Source organism: Orbicella faveolata, unplaced genomic scaffold (assembly GCF_042242905.1).
Source record: "Orbicella faveolata isolate gen_17 unplaced genomic scaffold, um_ofav_v1 contig_36, whole genome shotgun sequence".
Lineage (NCBI taxonomy): Eukaryota > Metazoa > Cnidaria > Anthozoa > Scleractinia > Merulinidae > Orbicella > Orbicella faveolata.
Window position 1 is genome coordinate 17,188,529 of NW_028301565.1, and position 12,516 is coordinate 17,201,044.

At 42.8% G+C, this 12,516-nt stretch overlaps 1 protein-coding gene and 2 non-coding genes across 3 annotated transcripts in view; all 3 read right to left on the reverse strand.

The window, feature by feature from the left end:
* The window catches only part of LOC110059432 (uncharacterized), a 439,844-nt gene that overhangs the window by 154,507 nt on the left and 272,821 nt on the right, over positions 1–12,516 (reverse strand). The window lies entirely within an intron of this gene.
* Positions 8,453–8,524, reverse strand: Trnah-gug (transfer RNA histidin (anticodon GUG)). Its single transcript has one exon. It is a non-coding gene; the product is annotated as a tRNA-His (tRNA).
* Trnam-cau (transfer RNA methionine (anticodon CAU)) lies at positions 8,981–9,052 on the reverse strand. Its single transcript has one exon. It is a non-coding gene; the product is annotated as a tRNA-Met (tRNA).

A 12,516-nucleotide genomic window follows, 5' to 3' on the forward strand; every position in this document is an offset into this window, starting at 1 on the left:
AGTTTATTTTCGACAAGCCATGTTCTTACTTCGCTGTCCGTGAACTTCACATTGCTCTTAGAAATCATGCATTGCGCGCGCAACCTACAGATTATTCACTAATCTGCTAGCAGACTAGTGAATAATCTGTAGGTTGCGCTGTTTCCCAGAATTAACCGTAGGCTTTAAGCCAATGAGAAGACAGATGGTGACTACAATGTATAATAATCGTTGATAATTGTTGACGTACAAATTGATGAAGTCAAAAGTGGTTCAATGTCTGCTCTTTTGTATGAAAGTCGTCATCGAAAGTGCTAAAGATATATCAACCAATACCTTGTTAAACACCTGATGTACATCTTATGACCGAAAAGATATTTATCTGTTTTAGTTTTATATTCTTTCCTCCGATACAATTCTCGTTTAGATTCATGTTTCATAGAAACTTCGTGCACGTAAAGGTACGCTGTAATTTTTAGCACTGGTTGAAATCCAAGTATCAAGAGGTGAGTTTGGTATCATTTAACAAATGGTAAACGCCATACATACATACATACATACATATATTTTTGATGAGGCAGGTCTGCGTCTGGCAACCCAGGGGGCTGGTGTGGACCTGCCATAAAATATATACCTAAAAACTAAAATCTAAAATTATTAAAAATACATCGTTAGGATTCAAAAGCTACTAAAAGATAATTTAAAATGACTTAAAATTTACATTTCTATTAAAATTAAGTATAAAAAGAGTATTTTAAAAATATAAAAATGCACTATTCTTAGATTTAATAAGGCACGCCTCTTTCTCGAACTGTATTTGGTCTACTGTTTTTGAGGCTAGTTTAAGTTTTTCTTTAAAAAGCTGAAGAGAAGTAACGTTTCTTATGAATTTTGGGATGGAATTCCACACTATAGGGCCTCTATACCTTATGCTATTTCTTCCGAGTTCACTATGATAACATGCTAGCGAGAAGTCATTCGAGCGCCTTAATTTGTAACTAGTCTCATTTGTGCGGGTTCCAAGTAGGGCCGTAAGCTGCTCCGGTAGAATATCATTATGCACCTGATACATTATCGATGCGAGCCTCCGCTTGTAGATGTAACTCAATGGCTTCCATTTAGCCCTTTTAAGGGCGTCACAATTAGGAGTTCCACTAGGGAGTTTATGGATTAGTTTTGCAGCTTTTATGTGTAAATGCTCTAGGTCATTAAATGAAGACAATGAACAGGATCCCCATACGGCAATGCAGTAGGTTATGCTTGGAACAATGCCTTTGTAATAGATTTCTTCAAGAACACAGGTAGGCAGTCCTTTCATAGACTTTAGGAATTTTAGTTTTCCTCCAAATTTAGAGTGGAGCATTTTAATTTGAGGTTTCCAGTTCAAGTTGTGGTCGATTACAACACCCAAGCAGGTAGATTTGGAGGTGAAATATATGTATGAGTTGCCAAATGTCAGTGGTCTCATAGGGCCGACAAATGCGTGTTTGCAGATTAACATTGCTTCCGTCTTGCCAGTGTGAACAGTCAAGCGATTTTGGTCGCACCAGCTTTTAAAATCAATTAATATTTGGTTTAACGCATCCACTATTTCTTCAACCTCCTTCCCAATGTAATACACGGTGGTGTCGTCGGCAAACATATGAATAAATCCGGTTGCGGACGAGTTGGGTAAATCATTTGCACAAATTGCAAAAAGTCTAGGACCTAGGAGGGAACCTTGAGGGACCCCAATATTGACTGGTCGCAGCCCAGATCTTACTCCATTTACAGTGGCAAATTGGCATCTATTTGAGAGGTAACTTACGATCCACTCGTGGAAACCACCTGATATTCCTGCAGCTGATAATTTGAGTTGAAGGATGTTGTGGTCGACAGTGTCAAAAGCTTTTTTGAAATCAATAAATAGTACTCCGACTTTGTGGCCAGTATCAATTGCCCTTTTCCATGTTTCAGTGAGATAGACGAGTAATGATTCAGTGGAGATTCCTTTCTTGAACCCCCATTGGTTTGTGTGGACAAGGCTATGCATCTCGAGATGATTGTCTAGAGAGTCGCAAACAATACTCTCTAAGATTTTGCTGTTTAAATTTAGCATTGTCAGAGGTCTATAGTTCGCACAATCTGACTTGGACCCCTTCTTGAAAACTGGGATTACTTCTCCAATTTTCCAGTTACTCGGGTGGAGGCCGCGTTGAATACTGTTCTTAAATATACTGAAGAGACCTTCAAAGAGGGTGTCGCCTGCCTCCGCCATTTCACGTGACGTTATTTTGTCAGGACCCCCTGTTTTTTGTTTTATCCGAGAGAGTTTCAGCTTAACTTGTTTTTCGGACAGGCCAATTTGGTTTATGGTGGGTGTTATACGATAAATGGTCTCCAATGGCTGAGCAGTCATGGCATCGTGGTCAAACTTTTCAGCAAGCTGAGTTCCAATGCTTGCAAAGTAATCATTCATAGCTTCGGCCTTGTCGAAATCGTTTGTTAGGATGTTATTATCCCTGTCATAGACTGGTGGAATTGGTTTTCTCGTGCCGATGCCCTGTGCATTCTTTACCACTTGCCAGAATTTCTTGCTATTGTCGGTGTCAGCAAATTGTTCCCTCCAGTATGAAATTTTCGCATTATGGATCAATTTCTTTACACGGTTCCTAGCGGCTTTATACGAGCTCCAGGTTGTTGGATCTTTGTTAACTTTAAAGAGCTTTAGCAGCCGGTAACGGTTGTTTTGTTCTTTCTTTATCTCGTTAGTTATCCACGGCAATTTGTTTTCTCTCTTTCTGACTTTCCTGGTTGAGATGTGGTTAGACGCGATTTCCTGGTAGATGTGTTGCCATGCCCATACTTGATCCTCTAGGTCATCAAAAATCTCGCATACACTCCAAGGGGCACATTCGATGTCGTTTTTAAATTTTTGCTGGTCGAATTTCTTGTAGTTGTTTACGGTTTTCGTTACCAATGGATTTTTCTTCTTTCTCATTCGCAAATTTGCATAGACAAAACTGTGATCAGATATTCCCAGGTGGGCGACTCCAGCTGTTGTGATGCTCTCCGCATGGCTAACAATTATCAGGTCGATTAATGTTTGTGCTTTGTCAGATATTCTGGTCGGTTCTTTTATGACACATTTTAAACCATAAGTGTTTAATATGCGCGTTAGGCGCCTACCGAGGTGAGATTCGACACCTTCTTGCCTTTTTAGAGACAAATCAGAATTTAAATCGCCCATGATTACTATGTTTTTTCGCGTAGACCAAACCTCCTCTAACATGACATTAAACGTATCGTAGAAGGAGAGATCAAGCGGTGGTCTGTACACACAAGCAAATAGCCATGATTGCGATTGGCTTCGTACATTTATCCAAACACCTTCGATGGTATGAGGGACTTGCATTCTAACCTCTTCGTAGGCTGACAAAGAATCTTTGTAATACATTAAAACACCACCGCCATTTCTATCGCGATCTTTCCGGATTGTGAAGTAACCCTCAATTCCGATTTCATCATCGGTAATGTCGTTCGCCAACTTGGTCTCAGTTACAGCTAGAACGTCCAGGCTAGCGTTTAGCAGTAACATGCGAATCTCGGGCAGTTTTCCCTTTAGGCCGTTAACATTGATGTGGCCTATTTTCAGACCAGGATGATCTGAGAGGCAGTTGTTGATCGATGAGAATACATCGGAAGGTTGGGATTCGGGGCTGCTGGCACTGAAAGCCGCGGTTTGCCAAGTACACTGTCGACAAATCCAGCTAATTGTGTTCTCTTTGATGCGAATAAAATCACTTGGTTTAACATTTCCACACTTCATATGGTAAACGCACCCACAGTTCGAACACGTTAGCGATCGGTGATTTATTGCTATCGTTCTTAAGCATTTCTGGTAGCTCGGTTTTGGTAAGGGTCCAGGGTTTGGACAAATGTCTCCACTGATAATTAATCTACGTAGTTGGAATGTAGAATCGGTGTTGGGATAGCGGCTGACCCGGAGACCAAAGTATCTCTTTACTTTAAGTCGCATGAAATCAACATGGCCTCCGCTCGTTAGAGTAAACTTACTTAGCAGTGGGTTGTTTCGTGTTGGTTCTTGTCCTGGAGCTCCTGATATGATCACATTGCGATGACCAGGTACACGAAGATCTCTTCTGAGATTAAAAATACTCGAGAAGAGCGACAGAGAAACTAAAAGAACCATGGATAGTTTCAAGGCACGTCCGCCCGCCATTATGCAGTTAGTGTCAGTCTCGTGTTCCGACCGTGGGCCGTACTTAAACCAAGAAGCGTACTTAAACCATAGCGTGCACTGTTGAGTTATGGATGCACGCGGGAGGTTGCTAAGCACAAAAGAAGCGTAAGAGTCGCACGAGGTGATAGCCGAGTGCGACTCTAGCTTCTTGAGTGCTTAGCAAACCTCCCAAGTGCATCCATGACTCAACAGTGCACGCTATGGCGTTTACCATTTGTTTTATAACATAACATTGAGACATTGGAACAACAGAAGTCCTTTTATTGAGCTACATCACAAAAAAATGTTCGTGTAGTCTTACATGACAAGAGAAAACAAGCGCGCGAAAATTCATTCATGACAACCGACTACACACCAGTAACTCGATAAAGTTTCATCTTCAGACAACTGTGAAGACAGTTTCGCATTTCTGGCAGAAGGACGTCGGCCATTACTTCGGAAACAATGTCTGTCAAAAGATTTGCTTTGTAAACATTAGCACACACGTCAGCAGCGTACACCCATGGGCAAATAGTAGACGCTAAATTAACCAATCAGCGCACGCGCTTTGCTTTAGTTATGTTATAAAATTATATAGCAGTCAGTTAATCCAGTATTGTCAGCACAGCTATTATTCTTTAATTTCTGAGAACTGTCCAATTTGGGATTTAATTTGAACAGTTTTCAATAAGGACTGAATAAAAACGCAGAAACTGTCCAATTTGGGAAAAAATAGGAGTTTGTCTCAGCCAATGAAATTAAGCTATTAACCTTCCGAAGATTATCGAAGGCCACACGAAACCTTCCGAAGATTTCCGAAGATCACCCGAACGCTCCCACAGATTTCCGAAGATCCCCGAACACTTCCGAATATTTCCGAAGATCGCCCAAACAATTCCAAAGACTTCCGAAGATCACCCGAACAATTCCGAAGATTTCCGAATATCACCCGAACATCTCCGAATATTTCCAAAGATCACTTGAGTACTTCCGAAGATCGCCCGAACACTTCCGAAGATTTCCGAAGATCACCCGAACACTTCCCAGGATTTCCGAAGACTTGTGACAATCTCCGGCGATCTCCGAAGATCACCGGATATTTTCGAAGCTTTCCCAAGTTTCGCAAGATCGAGGGCCCAGTCTGCTTTTCTTCAGTTACTGTAGTTTTCCTTGCAAAGCTGTATTTAATACTTCACGAGCTATATAATTAATAAGTAAGAGGACTGCATGCTTGTCCAATTTGGAAATAATTGGATTCAAAAAATTCCTCTGACAGCCAAATTGGACTTGGCCTGCGGCCTTGTCCAATTTTGGCTGTCCTCGGAATTTTTTTCATCCAATTATTTCCAAATTGGACAGCATTTAGTCCTTTTATATATACTAATCGTGATTCTCCGTATTAGTTTTAACGGTGTGCACAGGAGCATCAAAAGACACAAGATTATATATCATGGCTACATTATACTGTTTTAATAAACACTTTAATAAAACTTTTTGCCGCTCTGCTTTTACCCTTCTTAATTTTTTAGAACACAATACTGCCTTTTCTATGATTTCTTTTTACTGTGTTCCACTGAAAAGCACCTTTGGTGAAGTGGACAGTGGACCCTCTGCTAAAATCTTGTTATTATTTACTATAATTATTTTATCACTTAGATAACGATTTGCTCGTTTCTTCTACTACTCCGGTTTGCACCATCCTGCTCAGTTTCAAGCGAAGGAAACGAAATGACATCAAAACTGGCGCGAAATTAAATATCAGCTGCCAAGCACTACTTGACAGTGTTGCCAAGTACTACTTAACAGTCTTGCTGCCCGAGGAGGAGCTTCTGTGTTCTTCATTTTAGGTCTACCTTGTAGCAAAAATGTTGTCAGCCAGCCCTTCTTCCAGCCATTTTTCTTTTGAAGAACGAGCAAAAATACTAAGGAATGGTCACGTTTGGTTAACGGATGAAGAAGAATAACTCTTCCTCACCAAAGACCGAAAGAAATTATCTACAGACTAATATCTTACATTACAACTCAAATATTACAATACTATTTAAGGTGGATTGAGGGTTTTAAATCTGGCCAACTCTTACAGAAGCTCTTGTCAGACTTTCCCGCCAATTAAGTGGGGGACGTCGCGACGCGCTGCCAATTCAAGTACTGAAAGAGGCTACATCACGGTTTGCGAATTTTGAAAAGTTTAGTCTAAATTTTTCAAGTTCGTCGTTTGTAATCCGTGTCAATCTTCTCCATCCTTAACTATCCTTGTTTTATTATGGTTTATTATTATCTCTATGGCGTTTGAACTATTATTTTCAGGTTTTCCTTAATTTAAAGGTAATTTTGTACGTGGGCAAAAAAATGAAAATCGGTGTACACCGTGACTGAGTTCCTTTAATCAGACCTTAACAGAGCTCCTATGACGTAATTTGGCTTGTCATTTGACAAAAGCAATTGAAAATGATTAAATTAAAAGTCACAGTTTTATTCCAGGTTTGTATGAGAACTGTCTATGCTTATAATGGACGCCTTTCCCTTTGAACAGTTTTAGATCTTGGTAGCTGGCAAGATCTCGGACTACCAACGAAAAACGTTATTACCATCGATAAAAACAAAATTTGTTAGTGTTACACATACTCCCCTAATTTATTTGGCTAGATAATACCTATTGCATGACGCTCCAAGTAGTTCATTTCTATTAAGTTAAAATTGCAAGAATTCGAGCAGCGAACTCAAGGCAGGGCATTGAGCCTTGAATTTGTGTGGGCTTTGCTTGTCAACCACAATAAACAAAGAAATTTACGTTTCAAGATAAGTTTAATTCAGTTAGTGTCTTATTAACCGGGCAAACCGACGCTAAATTCATGCCTCAGTGATTTGCTTGGTTCTTGCATTTTTTCTTTAAGCACAATACTCCTCATACTAACGAGTTTGCTCTATTACTGACCTTAAAATAGCGTACAAAAACCCTATACTCTGAGTGGAATTTAAAGCCGGTTAAAATTCCATGGAGTAGTATATTTACCTATCAATCATCTCCTGCAGATGCAAACGTATTGAAACGCTATTTTTGGACCATGAAAAATCTTCTGAAGTAGGCACTATAAAGTGACGAGAAGATACAACGGAAACCTATGCGATGCAAATAAGTTTTGCGTATCGTTCAGTCCCATCTTTTAAGAAGGTCATTATCGATATTGAGCTGGTCAGTTGCACTTTGATCAAGTGAGTAGTCAGCAAAAAAAAATTGACTTCAACGCGTGATTCCAGCTTGTGCATGTTACGAAACGAAAAGTTACGTATGAAGGTGAAGACAATTTTAATACCAGTATAGATTTTGAAGGTGATGATCATCTTTATCATTCTGTTCATTTCTATTTTCTTCTTCATTTTCATTTGGAAAAAAATAAACTTCTTATCCAAATTCATCCTTAAATAGGTCTTCAGATGTCTTAAAAACGTCTCTAGTAGTAAAGGTCGCTCATAGGGGCCGTAACCAATCAGGAGGCAGCGTATATCATTAAAAAAGGCTCTCGACCAATCAGATTGCAGCATTTTGCTCATTAGCATAAAAATGGGCGGGGGCCCTTTTTTCCTGAGCCTGCAGTGCGTCAGCAGTCTTTTGCACCATGTCATGCGCGTGCTCAAATAAGGCGCTAGCCAATGCCTGAAATCGAGGTTCGGAGGTGGAAAATAAAAGGGTGATGAGTGTGTGAGTTTGTCATTGTTGTTTTTGAGATCGGCGACTAGAAGATGTCTTCAGAGGAGAGCAAGACGAAGGTGAATAGTGTTTCTGAAGAGGAGAAGATAGAAGAACTTGCCGCGAGGGTGATGGATGCTGTTCATGACGGTATTCTTGGAAAGATAATGAAATGCGCCGTTTCTCACGCTATGGATGTCGTTCTGAGGAAAGAGGTGGTGAAGCTGGCGGATGAGGTGATGAGGTTCCGAAGAATGCTGTCTGAGAAGATGCTTGCTGACCAGTCCATCTCGTTTAAAGACCCTGTGTTTGGAGAAGTTGCCGGAGGGATTTGAGGACGGATGGGAAGCGTGGAAGAGAGAGGGAGGGGGGGACCGAGACGAGTTGGCGTACCGAGCATTTGTCAAACAAATTGTAAAAACACCAGAATCAGAGGAGTGAAAAAACATTTTTATTCATGCCTGTAACAAAAACTAATAAAGATCCTTTAACGAGAGAATGTACATGGTTTGTTGCGTGATTTTTTCATCGTCTCTATAGGGAATAAAAAAGAAAAAATTTAATGCCCCGACCAGGAATCGAACCTGGGTCTTTGAGGCCACAACTCAACGTCTTAACCATTAGACCATCGAAGCGCTTACCTCTTTAGGACTTGGTTTTGGGGTTGTCATGGGGAGGCAGTCCGAAATTCACGGCTTTGCAATGAGGGCAGTCTTTCCGAGGGTTTCAACCGCTCAGTGTGGAGGGCTTTACAGGTTCCGTGAAAGAATTGGTCGCAACAGGGTGTCAGGAAGTAGTCTCTGATACTGTGTTTGAAAGTGTATCCTTCCTTGCACCATAGACATTGAGGGTTAGGAAATCGAGACATGGAGTCTGAAAATAGAACAAAAAACAACTTTTATTGGTCATTCCACTTATTACAGGGTGGGACGTGTGCACGGTCCTATTGACCGGCGCCCTCTTTTTCTTCGGGATATCAATAAACGATTATTATAGTACTTTCAACCATTGTGATCAAGTAACGATGCGAGCCATGATCGACGCGGAGGACAAATTACCAAACGTGTAAAAAAGAAATGTGAATTAAAAATGGGCGGGGCGAGGTTTCGATCCTCGGACCTCTGGGTTATGAGCCCAACGCGCTTCCACTGCGCCACCCTGCCTTTCTTAGAAACTGAAAAAATAATGTGAAATAAAAATCGGAGTGTGTTTTTTACAAAAACTGTGTCTGTCTTTTTCTTAGTTTGGGGTCTGTCCATGAATCAGTATGGCTTCGGCGACTCCTCGTGGGTATTCGTCGATCCATTGAAAGAACTTGCAGGTACGCTTGGGACACTTGAGATAGAGCCTGTCTGGGTTGGACTGGGAGTGGGAGGTGGCTAAGACCAGGGACTTGCTGCATAGACATCGGAAACGAGCCGGGTCGATGTTCCTGTAGCAGGGGTGGGTCTGTTCTTCGACGCGTCTCAGGTAAGTGCCCACCTCTTTGACGCCACAGGTCACATAACACTTGGTGTAGAATCTGGAAGAGGGGCATCGGTAATATTCCCAGGTACCACCGTCTGGGGTTCGCACGCTTCCGTATGTCAGGGGTACCATGCAACGTGGGCAGATGGAATCTTGTGGTTTCAGTTGGTTCAGGAACTGATCGGGGTCGAATTCCTTCAACACTTGGACTTCGGTGAATTCTCCTCGGTCGTCCACTTCAGGGGGTACTTCTACGAGGTCGTCTTTCTTGAATTTGTCGAGTCCCATGGCTTCCAGGACTTGCATGGTTCGAGGAGGTGAGTCTCTGATCACGGTCATGCATCCGCCTTGAATGGCAGGTAGCTTTGAGTCTGTGAAGATAGAGAACGAGTTAGTATCCCAACAAGGTGTTTTCACGTCGCATGGTTTCTAGGATGTGGGTGGTTTTTCGCTTGTCATGGTTACTTTTCATTTGGCTTTTGACTTCTTGGCGTTGGATCGAAAAGGCGCTCCAGGGTCGCGAGAAGCCTTTGAGAGGGACGGTGGTCCAACTGACCGAGTCCGGGGTGATTTCTTTGAAGAGGACGCGTTCGTTGAAACGGAGTCTGGCACGAGGTTTTTTGAATAACCATCTATCTAAAGTGGATTGTAGTTGTTTACCTCCTACTTCTCTTTCCACTCTCTTGGGTAAGAGCAGTTCCAGTTTCTTTTTGGACAATTTTTTCTTTTTCCTGACGGGTTCGACGTGTGAATCCATGACGACTTCTGCTGAAAAGTGACTCGTGATGGAATGCGTTGTTCGACTTTATGGACGTTTTTGACCAATCAGTGACGTGTGGTGTGATGGGATCATGTGACGGTCTTCGTTCCGATTGGCGGGATCTGAAGTGGGCACGTGATCCGGGAAAGTACGGAGTGAAAGTGGATCCACGGTGCGGGTATAAAAGGATCCAGTTTGGACGCAGCGAGTCATTCTCGACTTGCTGTTGACGCGGTGATAACCTGTAGGATTTTGGATGAGAGAGACGTGCAAGAGATCCTTGAAGATCTTAGACAACAGTTGAATCGAGCTTCTGACGTAGTGGATACAATCGAAAAAGAAGGCGAAAGACCGTTACACGCTAGGATAATTGAATTGGAATTACGTCTTGTCTCTCCTTTGTACTATAGGCTCCAGAGGCACTTGATTGACTGGGGTGTGCGTGATTGCTATCCTCATTTGTCTGGCTTGGAGATCACGAAGCGTGCGGATCGAGAAGGAAAGAAGTTTAACGAGTTTGTCTGAGGGGGTGCAGAGATGAATTACTATAGCAACTCGAACCAGATTGGTGACCTCGTGGATCAGATATTGGATCAGAAGGTACACACGTTAAGAGATCTCGATGCCATTCAGGATGTCCGAGTGGACATGTACATTTTTGACAATCTCTTCGAGCCTTTAGGTCAAATACCTGATAGTCTGTGGTCTTTTGAGCTCTTGATGAGACGTCGTCCTGACTGGGGTGGTACGATTTTGGAGATGATGAAGAAGAACGAACACGTGTTTTTGTTCTGTGGTGAGTGGTGTCGCGCGATGTACAGAAGTGGTAGCGGTCAATTCAAATTCGTTCCTTGTCGGGATCCCATCGTGGACGCTGAGCGTGTCTGTTTGATCGCCACGAATCACCTCACGTTCAGGATGAGTGAGGCCATCCGTGATCTGTTTGAACCCTTACGTTTTGCTCGTGACCTATCACGACGGGTGTTGGAGTCCGACGAGAGTCCCATGGTGAAGTCGTTACTGACTTTCAGCAAGGGAGATTACAGGGAAACGTGTCTGAAGTTGGAAGAGTTGATCTACGATCTCATGCATCAGCGTAATCTGTGGAAGGATCGGTTTTTCTTTAGTGCCATTGAAGCGGATGAGGATGACCTGTGTGGTGAGTGTAAGGAGAGTATGCGACAAGCATTCTATGTGAAGGGGAACGAGGTTGAAGCCCTGAAGTGGAGACCCGGTAAAGGGGAATGTTGTTGGAAAAATTGTAGATATTATGTCATGGATACCTACGAGGAAGACTGTGATGATGAGTATGGACGAGATCTTAAGATCAAGGAACATGTTGATTACTTTACAGATTCAGACTAAGTCTTTTCTTCGCCTTCTTTTTCGTGTTATCCAATCAGAGTCGATTTTTCGTAAGAACCAATCAGGCACGACGTTTTTTGTACCTATAAGAAAGTGTGAATAAAGAATTGGGTTCAAATCATTATGTCTCATGCTTTGAGTTGGTTGATCTCGAGAATGTGTACGACCCTAACCGATCGATGGTGTTGGACGACCTTGTGTTCCAAGTGCACTAGTGTCTACGAGCGATACGGTCAGGGTGAACCCATCCCCGACCATTTCAGCGATTCGCCCTTGGAGGTGTTTGACTATACCGACGTCGAACCCAACGTGATGCGTTTTGTGGTTTATATCTTGTGGTTGAAACGGCAACCCGATTCATTTAAGAAGTATCTCGAGGTACGGGAGCAACGTTTCGAGTTGTGGAGACAGTGCGTGTACAAACTTTATCGACTATGAAGAAAGGTCAAAAGAAGAAGCAAAAGCCGCTTTCGACCGGAAGGTTACTGGGACGGTATCGGGATCCTTCCAGACCCGGTAGTCTGGGTGGTCTGACGCGATTCGCCCAGGCCAATAAGATCTCGGTACGACGTGCTCGCGAGGTCCTGCAACGGGATTTGGGGTACACGTTGCACAAACCCAGACGTCGTCGTTTTCCCACGATCCCTGTGGTGGTGTTCGGCATCGACGAGCAGTGGACGGCCGACCTGATCGAGGTGATCAATATTTCGAGGTACAATCGAGGGAATCGTTACCTCTTGACGGTGGTGGACGTGTTTTCCAAGCACGCCTGGGTCCAGCCCTTGAAGAGCAAGACGGGTAAAGCGGTGACGGAGGCCATGGCTAAGATCCTGAAAGGAGGTAGAAAACCCATCAATCTCCAGACGGACGACGGGAAGGAATTCTACAACAAGACGTTTCAGGATTTGATGAAGCAGAAAGGCATTCATCATTTTTCGACGCGCGGGGATACGAAATCCAGTGTAGTGGAACGGTTCAATCGGACCCTGAAAGAACGTTTGTACCGGTACTTTACCGTGAAGAATACGATGACGT